General features: G+C 36.6%; 1 protein-coding gene across 10 annotated transcripts in view; it reads left to right on the plus strand.

The window, feature by feature from the left end:
- The window catches only part of LOC145660619 (pickpocket protein 28-like), a 201,714-nt gene that overhangs the window by 56,435 nt on the left and 131,852 nt on the right, over positions 1-13,427 (plus strand). The window lies entirely within an intron of this gene.

A 13,427-nucleotide genomic window follows, 5' to 3' on the forward strand; every position in this document is an offset into this window, starting at 1 on the left:
ATCTAATTTACTAGCTGGTCTTGTACTTCCTATAATGTTTCTACAATATGTATTATTATTACCGCCGCTGTTAATTTATAAGTTATGTCGAGGGAAATGCCCTCTTAACAGTTGGTTGCAAAAGTAATAAAAACGTTATGTGTCTAAAAAAGGTTAATCAACACAGCCACATGTTTACTCCCTCTGCAGTAAAATGTTTTGTAAACAATAATGTAATTGGTAATTTCCTCTCTATAAAATAACCTACCAAAAATTATATCCTTATATTGAATCAAAAAATATAAACAACTCTCTTATTTAAAAATACTGTTTAAATATTGTTATTACTCATCTTTAAGTTATTTCTATAAGCGCTAAAAATTTTCTAAAATCTTTTAAAACTAGATACATATATATTTTTTAACAATCAAACTTAGCTGTCCATAATCGCTAAGGTTAATAATAATTCCAATATTATACCTTATTACAAAAAAAAAAATAAATAAATAAAATAAACAAAGTTGCAAAATATGTGTTGTTGTTCTAAAATATTTTTTTCTTTTCCCATCTTTTCTTCCTCAGTGTCAACAATGCCATTAATGTACACCTTGTCTCAAAAAGGTTGAGCGCATTCTTTATTGGTGTTTTGAGTCAAAAATTTTCAAAGTCCAACTTCGGGTATCTTCGGGAAATAGTAAACCAGGTTCGAACCTCCAAGCCAGCCTTTGCAATCGGGAAAAAGTTTGCAGATGTGTTTTTCTTCTTTTAAATATAATAAGACTTGTTACCAAGTGTACAAAAAAGCAACATTGATTGAAATATTTAATGATACAATATTTCAAAATTTTGTATTAACGTCAGCTCATGTTTGTTTGTCATTTAGCTCTCCATACGTGATGGAACATTTAGATACGTAAACGAATCTTTCCATATGTAAAAGAATGCTCAAAGTTAAGACATAGAATATAATTATCACCTGAGTACTAAAATAAAAGTCAAAATAGGACAAAAACAGAGTTTCTAGTGGGTATGAATGTCATAATTTTCTTGAGAACTGTTATACATCGGTAAAAGTAGTTTAGCAGAATTCCTTGTGTTAGCTCACTGGTAAGCTGTCGGAATTCAAATCATAAGGTTGTGAGTTCGAATCCCATCTGGGTCAATGCTCTTTTAAAAATTATATTTTCCGCAATGCATGAAAAATTATATAAAATAATGACATTAAATACATCAGTTGTATATATATAACATAATCATTGCAGAATGTAGTAATTATTATGTTTAAAATATAACATCTGAAATCGGTAGGTGTTCACGGTAGGTCTGTATTATATATATGAGAATGTTAAATACAAGTTAAGAAACTCGTTCACTAGGAATAAATAAATCATGTAGTGTATTTATTTGCAGCTATTTGTCATACAGATGTAACTTCTCAATATTCTCAATACAGCATGTCATTTACATTCGTGAAATACAGTATATTCCTACGGATATAGAAAGTGCGTAAACAGAGTATCCAAAGTCGGATCCTGCTTCAAGACACATAACTTTTCCCGATCCCCTTAACGTCACGGGAAGAAACATAAATTCTCTTTAGAACGGAATATCGTTACTTGGAGTCTCATTCGAATACGTTGAATATGCTTTTGTATATTCATTTCTCTCTCTCTCTCTCTCTCTCTCTCTCTCTCTTTGTTTATGTGTTGCGGAATATCCCAAGTTGAATACAACATTTGCAAAGTATATGACCATCAGTGTCATAGAATACCGGAAATTGAAAGTCGTGTTTCTTCATGTTGGATTTGCGTGTTCATGTTAGCTCACTGGTAGAGCACGGCCTTGTTAATGAGGTCGTCTTGAGTTCAAAGCCTGTAGAGAATTATCTTTTTTTTTTTGTTAGTAGAATTGCACAGAAATCGGATTCAAGGAGTGGTTTACTTCTAGAAATATTTTCAGAAGCGTTTAGGTAGCCCTGAAAAGGACTGTTTTCGGGAGTTGAGGCGTGGACATTAATATTGTGTCCAATACCCTTCTGAATTTATTACACGCCCCATTCTTCTGGGCATGGAATCTATTAAATGGGTGAAAAATTTATCTCCTTCCCCTACCTCCAGCTATGCTTCGGAAACAAGATGCCACAGGTCGTCCAGGGTTCTTGGTGGATCTGCCTCAGGTCAACTATCCCTTAGAGTACGCTTCACTTCTGCCCACATATTTTCTATGAGATTGAGGTCTGCTCCACGAGGCGGCCAGTCAGTTAAATCAATCTCAGGCTGCCCTGCGAACCATTCCTGAACCACACGGGAAGTATGTATTGGCGACTGGTCTTGCTGGAACTGAATTACACCATCAGGCGGAAATACTCGTACAGATGGCACCATGATATTACTCATAATATCTAAGTACTGAGCACTGTCCAGGTGTCCTTCAATTCTGTGAAGCTGTTCTGCTCCGCGCCTGAAAATCCAACCTTAACATGAAATAGATACATGGCCACTGCGATTTCAAGCAGCAACACATCCAGGGTCATATCGGGTGTCTCTCGGGCGATACAGAAAACGGCGTCCCTCATTTGATGTTGTGAATATGGATTCATCTAAAAAAAACTACGTTTTCCCAATTGCGACCCACATTCGCCTGTGCAAACGCGAGACGGTAAATTTTGTGGTCCTCTGAGAATTTTTCCTTCACGGCAGAACACAGCCACGTAACCCAGCATGACGAAGCCTTCGCAGAGCTGTATGCTTACTACCAGGAAAGAGAGAAGCTTCCCTTAGCTGTCTAGACGTCCGTAGTGGGTCTAACCGGGCTTCGTTTAGTAGTCTCGTATCTTCGGCTTCGGTTGACACATGCGGACAACCAGAAGATCGTAAATTACCATTTTGACGTGTAAGACCATATTTCCGAATCCATCGCCTTCCTGTAGAGGCCGGGACACCTACTCGCCTGCTAGCTGCAGTTGCAGAATAGCCTTCCAACTCCCATAAAGTAATCACTGCTGTACGTCTATCCATAGTTACCAATGTTCTGAGCTGTGAGCAGGAAGCAATAGGTAAAAGCTAGTACCTGACGTGTGGTTGGTTAATTGCACGACACGCCTGTTGTGGGGAACGACTTGGTCAACGACTCGCGAAAGAAATCTGAAAATGGTGCGCCGTAATAATAATATTAAAAACAGTTTTTATAAAGGAGTATTAATACATACGAAAAGCTGTTTAAAGAATGAATTTTTATACTGACTTTACACGTATAAAAACATATACCATATACCAAACAGATTGAGCGATATGATGATAGCTGTATTGAGATGAACACTTTCGAAGTCCAACTTCGGGTATCTTCTGAAAACAGTAAATTAAAGCTGCTGGTTCGAACCTCCAAGCCAGCCTTAGCAATCGGGATAAAATGTACAGATATGTTTTTCCTTCTGTTAAATATAATAAGACATGTTGAAATGGTATTAAGTGTAGAAAAAAGAGTAAAGTTGATTGAAATAGTTAATGATACAATATTTCGAAACTATATATTCACACTCTCGTTTCGTCATTGTGATTTCCATACGAAAAAAAATAATTTACGTATGAGCTCAGTTATATTTCAGAAGCAGCTTCCGAAAAGCGGTCATGTTAGCTCAGAGGTACACCCCCGAGCGTTTAAATCGTGAGTTCGATATCCGTTGAGGTGAGATTCTTTTATGATATTCTACTTTCCTCAATGCATGAAAATTATGTAAAATAGTTACATTACAATTCATCAGCTGTATATATCAGTTGAATATATATTCATATCATTTCACGACATAAGTAATTCTTATCTTTAAAATATAACATTTGAGTTATTGACAGAACGTCGTATGTTATAGTGAATATTAAATACAAATTAAGAAAATCGTGTAATAGCAATAAATAAGTTATGTAATGTATTTATTTGCAGCTATTTTCATACGCAGGTAACTTCTCAATATTCGCATTACAGCATTTAGGTAGAGAATATCGAAAATCGGATCGTGGTTGAAGACAAAAAACTAGCTAGCCCCAAACTGTCACGTAAGAAATTCACGAATCGCAAAAGTAAAGTGAAGAGATTGAGAGCGGTAATACCTTAATCGCTCTCTCTCAGCTCTCTCTTATCTGCATTTATACATATAAAAGTGTATATATGCATGTTCCAACATAACTCATGTATGCCTAGAGCAGGGTTTCTCAACCTGGGAGTCGTGGCCCCTAGGGGGTCGCGAAGATAAGCGGAAGAGATAAATATAGTTAGAATCTAATACCGGAAATTATTTTGAATTTTGTTCTGATAGGCATACTTTTATTTTTTTTATACATACTGTAAAGAACAATAAAAAATAAGTCTTCTGAACATTGTCAAAGGGTGCAGAGTTGTTTAAAAATGAATTTAAATGAAAGACGTATGATATGATACTAATGAGAACTGTATATAGAAATACTAGAAAAATACACATGGAACGAAACCTGCACATTGAAATACAATTAAAATTGAAACCTAATGAGATACCTAAGCATGGTGTAATTTCACTAGTCTAGCAATGCCCGGTTCAATCTTCGTGACGAACATTATGAAGCCATTTTCAACTGATAAGCGATTTCTTGTCTTTGTTTTAATGTTTACCATGAAAAAAACTTTCGCACTAGTACGATGTAGCAAATGGAATTATTACGTTTAAAGCAGCAGATACCAGACCAGGATATTCTTCTCTTCTCATCAGGCAGAACGTGTCCAAGTCTTCGTTACAGAAAACCAGTTGCAAAGACTTGTAGCATGATCATTCTATTATTTGGTCAAGAAGTTGTGGGCTTAGATCAGATACATTAATGGCCTCTTCAATGAAGGAGTTTAACATCCATCTTGAACCAGCACCTTCGTCGTTGGGAATATAGACAGTACAGTTACTGTATCCACTGTCAATGCCGGGCGCCGAAAAAAGGGGGCACAAATTTCGGAGGAAGTGTGTTACTCATGTTAGGAAAGTAGGGATGTACACGAGACAAGACGAGACGAGAAATGGAAAAGTTTCGTCTCGTATCGCAACCTCAAACGTTGGTCTCGTCTCGCGTAAGGTCTCGTCTCGCAAATGTGAAGTCGCGTCTCGCATAAAATGTTGAGTGTCATCTCGCGTCTCGCGCGAAACTTTCTCGTATGGTCTCGCAGTCAAGCATATATTCTAGGTCAAAATTTTGCAATGTGTTATTCTATGGCTGTTAATGAATGATGATGTGATATTCTGTCCGATAGCAGGTATTTGAGCTAAAAGTCCCTTGGCAAGGTGAATGGTGGTTTGCCATTGCTTTCCATCGGATGAATGTTCATAACATCCTAAGGAGACGGAACCTAGATGGTATTCGAACTTGTGTCCCCTCCGCTCCAAATTAAAAGAAAAGTTGTGCTGGAATTTGATCGCTGGACCATTATTTTTCGTCAAATTAATAGCATAATTTACAGCAAAACCAGCATAAATTGTTGCTGGATCCAACATTGTTTTCCAGCTTATAGGTGTCCAGCAATATTTGGCTCTTCTAAAATATCGTCGCCACTATCAACATTTACAAGTTTTGGTCGTTTCCTTGAAGGGCGATTTTCCAGTATAATGATGTTTTTATACCACCAAAAGCGCTTGTATACAACAAAAGAACTCCTCACAACACAATACGACCCAATTCTTTTGGTTCGTTCGCGCTTGTAGCAATGTTGGATTATCGCATTTTATAAACTTTCGCTTTCAACTTATACTGCCAGATCTAGAAAATGGAATTACTGACAGATATAGGGCCATTCCTACCATCTCCCACGAAACCTATAGGGACATCCTGCCAAACCAGTATTTGAATTAAACTTCCGAACTAGAGGGGGATGTTTTTGATAAATATATAGAAAGAAAATACTTATTACATGTAAAAATATCATGTTATTTCTGCGAGCCGGGCCGGGGATAAACTTTGATGAGAGGGGATTTCCCCGCCATCCCCCAACATTAATCGCTAGTAGTAATGTGTAAAAGACAGAAACAACAGAAATATCATATTTCGCAGCAATAGGGAGTCTTATTCGCTTTTCAGACCAAAAATAGAAGTTCATGTATTCGTGCGCGCCTGCGTGTATGTGTTTGTGTCGCAAAAAAAAAAAAAAGTCTTAAATCTATGCTGTAATAAATTTCCAATTTACAAACATTTTCTTTTTTAGAAACTAAAGAAGGCTTTAATTCTGAAAATTAATCTTGATTAATAATAAATCTCATAAAATGTCTATTGCCCCGATCACTTTTTTCTTCCTGGAGGCATTAACGCTCAACTTAGAAAACTCAATAAATATAAAATTACTAAATATACAATTAAATGTAATTCATAAATGTTTGCGAGACTTCTCGTGCGAGGCTTAACCGAGTCTCGTCTAGCGTCTCGTCTAGCGTCTCGCATAAAATTTTCACTCTCGTCTCATGTCTCGTATCGCAAATGCGAGACGAGACGCGAGACAAGACGAGACGTCTCGCGTGCATCTCTATAGAAAAGTGCATGTGCACATGTATAAAATAGAAGGAAAAACGTAATAAAATGTGCTCAAAATCAAGGAAAGGCAGGGTTTACATTTGAAAATTTTATTGAGCTTCGTGCCAACCATGGTGGCGCTTTGCAGCTAGTCTGTCGACCTCACTCATATATACGGAGACATCGTCGTATACTCTCGCCCCGAGCGCTGATTTTCCATGCCACGGCACTGTTCACTATAAACAAGAAATTGATTCTACTATTATAGAAATAGGTATGTTAAAAATCCCACACAAGCCTATTATAAAACACAAATTATAAAAGGGTCGCTGGCAAGAGGATGTGATAAAAGGGGATCGTGATAGGAATTAGATTGAGAACCAATGGCCTAGAGTAATTTTAACCAAATTTCTTATAGTCTGAAAAAGAATGCTGTCGGGTTACCTATGCTGAATGGGAGGGGGATACATATAAAAGATTGCTAGAAAATGATCGGTATTAGTGTCGTATTCATAGTTTTCGGGGTCGCTTAGATAAATAGTATGACTTTCGATTTCGCTTAACTCCGATTAAGCTCTCATTAGTAAGGATGGGCACGAGCGACTTTTCTTTGAAAGTCGACTCGACTCGAAACAGACATCTTTGAGGTCTACTCTAGGACTCGGCGCGAAAAATATCCTCCAACTCGACTCGGATTAGAGTCGAGTCAAACTAAAACGAGCCAAATCCTGTGTGTAGTCCTACCTAGACCATACATAGACAATATAATTATTCTATTATCAATTATACTACTATTACTACAAATAATAATAATAATAATAATAATAATAATAATAATAATAATAATAATTATTATTATTATTATTATTATTATTATTATTATTATTATTATTATTATTATTACAACGCCGTGTATAAACATGAACGATAGATTGTTAATAAAGGAATACTAAAAGCTAGTTGACTGAAGACGTCGGTAGTCATGACGTCTACAAAGCAAAGACATCGTTCATTACCCTAAGCTGTAAGCGTCGGTGGACTACAGATGGTTAACTATTGACCTCTCGCCAAAAATTGGTGGCCCCGCATCGACAATCCGCGGTGGCCCCAGTTCCATTTTGAAAACTTTACTACCAGCGGCAGAGACGCGATGAAACGACAACGAACCACAAAATTACTCTCCCAAAATATGTTAAAATGCCTATATGTGTGATTTGTTTATATTTAGGTGAGTCAAAAAAACACAAAACAAATACCCCGGGGTGGACGCGAACTATCAATATTATGATTACTAGGCACGTGTTCTTCTGATTTCCCCACGGAAACGATCATAAAAAGCTTGCTTGTTGATGGATAAATTATTGACGTCTTAATTTAGCCAATCAGACAAACCCCTACATCTCGAGTTCTAGGAGGTGATACCGTGAACCGTTTCAGATTTATTGCTTTCTGGTGGGGTACTATCTATGTGCAAAATTTCAGCATAATAGCCGACATGCATCTTCGGTGCCTCTTATCTTTAGTACAATTTTAACCAGAGATGGTGTGGGTCAATGAAAATTTGATCCACGTCCCACCATGATCCAGTATCACCCACCACCCAAATGACCCATTGGCCCACTCTGACCCATCATCCATCGTGATCCACTCTGACCCACCACCAACTATGAACCACTCTGAACCATTGCGACCAACTCCGACCCACCAACACCCATCGACATCAACTCTGACCCATGATCCACGTCCTCTTCTCCGTTGACTAAAGAGGCTACATTTGTAATAAAACAAGACTGTGAAATTATCATTTATCGGAGTTTGAATTTCTACCGTCAATGGCTCAAGCACCTCTCTGTTACAATACTGGTGGATCTGACCTTTACGATATATAATGGCAAAGTGTCTCTCAACTTCCGAATTAAAATGAATTTAAATTTATCATATATAATTATTTCTTTGTTGCCTTACAGACACATTTCAGTAGAAAATAGGATGAAATTTGAAAGTCTCAAATCAAGGAAAAGTAGACCAACGTAAAAAAAGAAAGAAAAACTAATTTTCTATATCATTAAGCACCTGGAGTGCCACTCTTTATCTAATCCACCTCGAAAATTATGGATTCGACACTAATGTCGGTCTTTATATATATCATTTTGATGTCAGCTCCTTTCATTTCTCTTAGGAGAGCAAACGGATACTGCCACCGTTAGGACTAAATTTGGTCTTAAATGACATTAAAATTTCTACCAATTAATTTAGCGACCAGTGTTGCATTTAAAAGCTCGGCGCCCCTACGCACTTTTGCTCCCGGCGCCCCCAATAACTACATATTTCTCCGCCCCTTCATCCCTAACTTAAAAATAAAACTTAATTCGAATATGCTTAGTTAGTGAATTTATTACATGTAAATACCACTCACTACATGCTACAGCTAGAACTACGTAACAAAAAATAACAAATGTGAAACGTGTTCTGAATTATTTTTAGATTTTTTACGATATTATTATACATATTAGAACAGTAAACGAGGATTGTTCATGAAATAGTATATTTGCTCTTGATTTTTATCTTTTTCATACGGAAAAAATTTAAATATTATTAAAGTGTTAAACTTTGCACTCTGCAAATATATTGCCCTCTAGGCAATGGGACAAATGTGAAATGTGGACTAATGTGGACTAATGGGAAATGCGGCAATGTTAGCTGCGCTGAAAACTTACGATTCGATTCTAATATCCCTGGGTGCTAATGGGAGCTTAATTGGACTTGAATTGAAAGTAGAACTATTCAACTAAGCGACCACGAAGCTATGGATTCGATACCAATATCGACCCGTTTATAGCATTTTTGGTATGTATCCCGACAGTACTCTTTTCCAGACTGTAAGAAATATAGTTATAATTGCGCTAGATATATCAGAATTATGTTGAAACACACACATACATCCACTTTTATATTCTGTATAAATAGAGAGTGAGCGAGCGAGCGAGAGAGAGCGACTAAAGGCATCACCACTTCCACATTGCAAAAGCATATATCAGGAATTGAATTGAAAATCTATGTAAAGACTTTCTGCTGTGGCGTGCTTCTTAAGGACAATTCCAGTCTGCTCACGTGACCTTTGGGGTTCATGAATTTCTTGTGAGCGTTGCGACTTTGGATTCTCTGTTTAAACCCTCGGTTTATACATCGAATAAGTTTTCAAGAACATAAATGACATGCTGTATTATGAATGTCGAGAATTACCCTCTATATGACAAATAGCTGCTAATAAATACACTACATGATTTATTTATTGCTAGTGAACGAGTTTCTTAACTTGTATTTAACATTCTCATATATATAATACAGACCTACTGTGAACACCTACCTATTTCAGATGTTATATTTTAAAAATAATAATTACTACATTCTGCAATGATTATGTTATATATATACAACTGATGTATTTAATGTCATTATTTTATATAATTTTTCATGCATTGCGGAAAATATAATTTTTAAAAGAGCATTGACCCAGATGGGATTCGAACTCACCACCTTATGATTTGAAATCCGACAGCTTACCAGTGAGCTAACACAAGGACTTCTGCTAAACTACTTTTACCGATGTATAACGGTTCTCAAGAAAATTATGACATTCATACCCACTAGAAACGCTGTTTTTGTTCAATTTTGACTTTTATTTTAGTACTCAGGTGATAATTATATTCTATGTCTTAACTTTGAGCATTCTGTTACATATGGAAAGATTCGTTTACGTATCTAAATGTTCCATCACGTATGGAGAGCTAAATGACAAACAAACATGAGCTGACGTTAATACAAAATTTTGAAATATTGTATCATTAAATATTTCAATCAATGTTCCTTTTTTGTACACTTGGTAACAAGTCTTATTATATTTAAAAGAAGAAAAACACATCTGCAAACTTTTTCCCGATTGCAAAGGCTGGCTTGGAGGTTCGAACCTGGTTTACTATTTCCCGAAGATACCCGAAGTTGGACTTTGAAAATTTTTGCCTCAAAACACCAATAAAGAATGCGCTCAACCTTTTTGAGACAAGGTGTACAAAAGTCTAAAATTAAATAGCGTTGTGCTTACTAATCTATAATTATAGCATAAAAAAATAATATCGGCAACCCAATTTTTTCCCTTTCGCCTAACATCCGCTAAAAATACAATTTAAAATATATAGCGCTTTTCAAGTTGGCATACACAGCCAAAATTCTAATTACTGTAAAATATTACACCTCAATGTATTGATAATGCCATACACTCTGGTTTTGAAAATTTCTACTTCTCTGTAGGATATGTTGTTCCAACAATGATTAACACAGCCTTTCTTATAATGTTATATTGGTATATCATTCACTTTGATGCATCTGTTGCATTTTATATTTATCTTGCCCTTAGAAACAATGTAAACTTTACAAATTTTAAACAATATTCACTGCAATGACAAATTCGTCCCCAGGTACGTTACAAGTTCAAAAATAACTTGAATCCGACTCAATTGATAAGTTGCAGTCACGCTTTATTTATTTTCCGGTGGCGAACTCGCATTTGATTTGTTTAACGGTTATAATCCAGGAACACTGCAGTCTGGCATGCGGTGGCAATAAGCTGATAATACTGAATTTTAGCAGCTGATTGATCCCGTTTCTTTACCAGAACAAAAGCTAAATGTGTGTTGGTGCAGTGTTCGCTTGACTGTGGTGTGATAGTAAATTTGGGATAAAGTTGATATATACTCCGTTCCTGTCATGGCAGAAGTCACTAGAAATGCGACAGATGCGCAAGCGCTTTAGACCACTTGTTTCCTTTTCTTTAAGTTAACTGATTCACCGAATGTATCCGTAACTTGTCTGTATTTTCTACTCAGTATATACATTTTACAGTTATTTCAGGAATCCTTGTACGACAGGAACACGGATAAAAATCATTGAATACAGTTATTTTTTTCTTCAAGCGGGAATCGAACCCGGAACCCGGTATACCAAAGGCACACGTACTAGTCATTAGACGGCAGGGAGAGCGAATGAAATGTATTTTGTAGTGTCTGGAGTGTAAGCCTGTTTCATCCTGGTATAATATGTTTATTGATCATATGTTTATGTTCGCCGTATTTATTACTTTGAGGAATGATGTATGTTATTTATATAGATTCTATTACATATTCATCCAGAAATATTATATAAAGTATCAGAATTCTCCATGATCTTTCATGGAAAGTCCACTAGTACGTGCGCAGTAGAAACAAAAGGATCCAGTTAACTGATAGTAGTCCGAATGAAATTTTTAACAAGCTGTCAGGATGTATCAATGAAAAGCAGTAGTTCCCAACCCGGGGGCGAGCAGCTTCCTCCTGGGTAGACGTGAAGAGCGAGTAAAGGAGCGAGAGCTACTGGCATAAATGAATTGTGAAATGAATAAAGCACCATTTATAATGACGCTTTAAAATTTAGCTAGACAATTTTATAATGGCCGTTTAAAAAATAATACTGCACTACGAGGGTATGCAAAAGTTTTGCTGCAAATAAATATAAATTCCTGAGATTATTGCCGGTATTATTATTAATGGGCCGAGATGTGAAATATTCACCACCATATTCATACCGCTAAATCAATTCCTTCTCTGTTTTCTCGTCCCAGCCCAAAACCCAAGCGATATGAATGAGTTTGTCCAACTGTTACTCGACCTATAATTTCTCCTCGCAGAGTAGCAGATAGTTCTCAACAGCCTTTAGAGCGAGTCATTTTGACAGTCTGTAGAAATTTGCATTGTGATTCGTATAAGAAATGTCAGTGAAGTTGATTTTTCTGTTTCTACTGTGCATCATCACCATCATTATCATCAGAAGTATTCCGCCATTATTACCGGGTAACTTGCCGCAGCTCAGAAGCTGGCATGCTCCATGATCTTCTGTTAACCTTTTCATCTTCACATACGATTTTTTTATTTTGATATCGCCCATAGCCTGATTCTGTTTCGATATAGCCTAATTCGTCCCCTACATGTCTTTCCTGCCGCCATACCCTCTACCACGTCCCCATGATACAGTTTATTCTTAACCAATATTCCAACCGGTTTGTCTTCCTTTTCTTAATAATATTTTTTCCTACCGTTTCTAACAACCTCACATTTCTGTTACTCTCGACCCGGCTAATTTTCTATATTCTTCTCCACATCCATCTTTCTCATCAGTTTTGCGTAATGCCATTTTCCTACCTTTTACAATATAGTGAAATACGGTACCCACAACATTTTATGAGTCTCTTTTCAGCTCTTCATTCATTGTCCCATAGAATAGTATTTTCTTCATCCTAAACCCATCTTTCGCCATTCCTATCCTTGCTTTTATTTCGCGTTTGCCTGTCATATCATCACTAATAACACTAGTCACAAGTAACACTTCCCAAGTGTAACACTCCAATTTTGATAAAATTTGGTAGGTAGATACTACACATAAAATAAACGAATATGTGTTTAAGCTTAATTTCTGCTGAAAACCGGTTTTAGGGCAAATCCCCCACCCAAAATTTTGGAATGGACGCCCGAAAGGTAAAAACAAGTGGAGCGAAGTGAACTGAGGGAATTGTAGACGTAAAATGAGGGAATACGTGTTTCGTACTTTCCTGAAAAAAGAATAGATGGGGCACAGACCCCTCCAAACCTTTGACCACGAAATATCAAAAGTGCTATTAACACTATGTCAGATGTGTCTAAAGGACATGAAGAATTACAATGAAAATTTGCGTAGGGACAATACGCACAAAATAAACTAATACGTTTTGTGTTTTCTGCGGAAAATCGGTTTGTAACCAACTTGAGTTCGAGATCTCAGTTTGGGCGGACATTTATTTGTAGCCACTCCATGTAATCTGGTCGCTGTTCGTGGTTCGTGGTCCTATCAATAAGTATTCTCCAGATGCCTTAA

This window comes from Thermobia domestica, chromosome 9, assembly GCF_964235325.1.
Source record: "Thermobia domestica chromosome 9, izTheDome1.hap1.1, whole genome shotgun sequence".
Lineage (NCBI taxonomy): Eukaryota > Metazoa > Arthropoda > Insecta > Zygentoma > Lepismatidae > Thermobia > Thermobia domestica.